The following is a 4,102-nucleotide window of genomic DNA, read 5'->3' as shown; positions in this document are numbered from 1 at the left end:
AAATTAGCCGGGCGTGGTGGTGGACGCCTGTAGTCCCAGCTACCCGGGAGGCTGAGGCAGGAGAATCGCTTGAACTTGGGAGGCGGAGCTTGCAGTGAGCCGAGATCCTGCCACTGCACTCCAGCCTGGGGGAACACAGTGAGATTCCATATCAAAAAAAAAGTAAGGTCTGTATCGGCTGACCCCGCCCTTCTCCGAAGCCCTCTCTGAGCAAAGCCTTAAGAAACTCTTCTCTTCTTCACTTTTCTTTTGTGGATTTCACATTTTGGTAAGACTTGGCCAAATAGCTGCTTGAGATAATCAGTCGCTGGTAGACAGGTTTCTGCTAAGTGGGGCAACTCAAGGCACGGTCACGTAGGCGGCGACTGTACGCTGCATCCTCATACAACTGCATGACTGTGCCTCTGACTGTGTGTGTGTGTCTGTGTGTGTGTGTAAGTATGAGATGCATCCGGGCATGTCAGGGTGTGTACACGTTTGGAGGAGTGTGTTAGAGCTTGCCTGTGTGCCTCTGCCTGAATGGAGGAGAGGGGAAGGGTCTTACCTCGATGAATCCCTTTCCATTGCTGGAAAGAACAGCTAGGCAGGAGCGGCCCCAAGACATGGCCCAGGCACTCGGAAGGGAGCCTGAAGGGTTAATCCGTACCTTGTATTAACCAGGGTCAACCCAGCGGCGGACTCGCCTCTTCCCTGCTCCTTTGCTGTTTCTAGCACCTGGCTTACTTCCTGGCACACAGTAAGCACTCAATAAATGTATGCTGAGAATGACTGCGAGCGGCTTCCTCCTTGGCTCCTGTGTCTCTTTCTCCCTAAAACATACATTTCTTGACTCTCGTCTGGTGCCCAGGTTCCCTTTCTCTTGACTGGGATGCGTTCCTGACCCTCACCCCTCCCAGGCTGCATTTGCTGGTTGATCTGCATGGCCATTTGAAGGAGTGTGGGAGGGCAGAGCAACGGGCCTATTGGGTGGGAAGGCCAAGGCTGTTGGTGAATTCTGCTTATAAAGAAAGCCTCCTTGGATCACCTGAAGTCAGGAGTTCGAGACCACCCTGACCAACATGGTGAAACCCTGTCTCTACTAAAACACAAAAAGTAGCCGGGCGTCGTGGTACGCACCTGTAGTCCCAGCTACTCGGGAGGCTGAGGCAGGTGAATCGCTTGAACCCGGGAAGCGGAGGTTGCAGTGAGATGAGATCGCACCATTGCACTCCAGCCTGGGCAACAGAGCAAGACCCTGTCTCAAAAAAAGAAAGCAGGCCGGGCGCGGTGGCTCAAGCCTGTAATCCCAGCACTTTGGGAGGCTGAGACGGGCGGATCATGAGGTCAGGAGATCGAGACCATCCTGGCTAACACGGTGAAACCCTGTCTCTACTAAAAAATACAAAAAACAAAAAAACAAAAAAACTAGCCGGGCAAGGTGGCGGGCGCCTGTAGTCCCAGCTACACGGGGGGCTGAGGCAGGAGAATGGCTTAAACCCGGGAGGTGGAGCTTGCAGTGAGCCGAGATCGCGCCACTGCACTCCAGCCTGGGCGACAGAGTGAGACTCTGTCTCAAAAAAAAAAAAAAAAAAAGAAAGCAGAGCCACAGCATAAGCTCTGCAATGACACAGGGCAGTGAGACCTTGGCCTCCATGTCGGGAACATAAAAGGACCTTAAGGGGGTTGGGGGGGCCTGGAAGTTGCAACCCCATCTACAGGGAAAGCCATGACAAAGCTCCAACTGATTATTTTCATGTGGAATCAGCCAAATGTTGCCAGATCTGACTTCTTTTTTTCCCAAAAGAAACTGGAGGCCGGGTGCGGTGGCTCAAGCCTGTAATCCTGGCACTTTGGGAGGCCAAGGTGGGCAGATCACAAGGTCAGGAGATCGAGACTATCCTGGCCAACATGGTGAAACTCCATCTCTACTAAAATACAAAAAATTAGCCAAGTGTGGTGGCAGGCACCTGTAGTCCCAGGTACTCGCAATGCTGAGGCAAGAGAATTGCTTGAACCCCGGAGGCAGAGCTTGCAGTGAGCCGAGATCGTGCCACCACACTCCAGCCTGGGCAACAGAGCGAGATTCCGTCTCAAAAAAAAAAAAAAGAAAGAAAAGAAACTGGAACGACTGAATTTTATATAAAATATCCCCATTTTCTTTTTCTTTTCTTTTTTTTTTTGAGTCAGAGTCTCACTCTGTTGCCCCGTCTGGGGTGCAGTGGCATGATCATAGCTCACCCTACCTAGAACTCCCAGGCTCAGGTGACCCTCCCACCTCAGCCTCCTGAGTAGCTGGGACTACAGGTGCACACCACCACGCCTGGCTAATTTTTTTTTCTGTCACCCAGGCTGGAGTGCAGTGGTGTGATCTCGGCTCACTGCAAGCTCTGCCTCCTCGGTTCACGGCATTCTCCTGCCCTCAGCCTCCTGAGTAGCTGGGGATTACAGGTGCCTGCCACCACGCCCGGCTAATTTTTTTGTATTTGTAGTAGAGATGGGGTTTCACCATGTTAGCCAGGATGGTCTCGATTTCCTGACCTCGTGATCTGCCTGCCTTGGCCTCCCAAAGTGCTGGGATTACAGGTGTGAGCCACTGCGCCTGGCCACACCCGGCTAATTTAAAAAAAATTTTTTTTGTAGAGATGTGGTCTCCCTATGTCGTCCATACTGACCTGGCCAACACTTCCCTGCCCCATGGGATAAGCCGGGCAGCCAGGGTCACGTGCTTCTCTGTTTTGCCTGCTGTCTGTCCCTCCACTAGAAAAAAACATTTTTCGAAGGCTGGCGTATGCTCTGCTTTGGTCCTCACTCTACCCCGAGTGCCTAGAATCGTGCCTGGCATGGAATAGCTGCTCAATAAATATTTGGGGGATGAAGTTTACAAAGAGAGAGAGAGACAGAAATAAACAGAAAAGAAGCTAAAATAGACTAAGACAGAGGCTGGGAGAAGAGCAGAACAGAAGATGGAAACAGTGAAATGCAGTCTCCCCAAGATACCCAGAGATGGGTTACAGGGCTGGCGATAACCGACGCAGTGATGAGGGCCAACCAGCCAGCAGAAACCACGCTGGGGACTGGAACCGTGAGATCCACAGACACAAAGATGAAAGAGAGGCCGGGCGTGTTGGCTCATGCCTGTAATCCCAGCAGTTTGGGAGGCTGAGGTGGGCGGATCACTGCAGCCCAGGAGTCAGAGGCCAGCCTGGCCAACATGGCGAAATCCCATCTCTACTAAAAATACAAAAAATTATCCAGGCGTGGTGGCAGGTGCTTGTAATCCCAGTTACTCGGGAAGCTGAGGCAGGAGAATCGCTTGAACCTGGGAGGCAGAATTTGCAGTGAGCCGATATCGCACCATTGCACTCCAGCCCGGGGAACAAGAGTGAAACTCCGTATCAAAAAACAAGAAAACAGAAAAACAAAGACGAAGGAGTGTGAGAGAGAAACAGACTGCGATAGAACACAGACAGCAGACACAGGGGAAAGGAGATAGCTGCAAAGATAGGAGGAAATACAGGGCCTTGTGGCTCAATTCTATAGTCCCAGCAATTTGGGAGGCCAAGCCAGGAGGATCGTTTGGACACAGGAGGTTGAAACCAGCCTGGGCAACATAATGAGACCTTGTCTCTCCAAAAAAAAAAAATTGGCCAGGCACAGTGGCTCATGCCTGTAATCCCAGCACTTTGGGAGGCCAAGGTGGGAGGATCACAAGGTCAGGAGATTAAGACCATCCTGGCCAACATGGTGAAACCTCATCTCTACAAAAAATGCAAAAATTAGCTGGGTGTGGTGGTGGGTGGCTGTAATAGCAGCTACTTGGGAGGCTGAGGCAAGAGAATCACTTGAACCCCGGGAGATGAAGGTTGCAGTGAGCTGAGATCGCACCACTGCACTCCAGCATGGGCAACAGAGCGAGACTCTGTCTCAAAAAAGAGAAAAACAAAGACTGAGACCACAGGAAGTGGGAGACATGGGGAGGGAAAGGCTCAAAGAGGAGAGACAGGAAGGGAGGTAAAGCAAGGCAGAAGTGCAAACAGCCCACAGAGGTGAGACGGCAGTCTTAAAGGGAGACAGAGGCCAGGTGCGGTGGCTCAAGCCTGTAATCCCAGCACTTTGGGAGGCC

The sequence above is a fragment of the Colobus angolensis genome, unplaced genomic scaffold (assembly GCF_000951035.1).
Source record: "Colobus angolensis palliatus isolate OR3802 unplaced genomic scaffold, Cang.pa_1.0 Scaffold110, whole genome shotgun sequence".
In the NCBI taxonomy this organism is placed as follows: domain Eukaryota; kingdom Metazoa; phylum Chordata; class Mammalia; order Primates; family Cercopithecidae; genus Colobus; species Colobus angolensis.
This window is presented reverse-complemented; position numbering follows the sequence as displayed.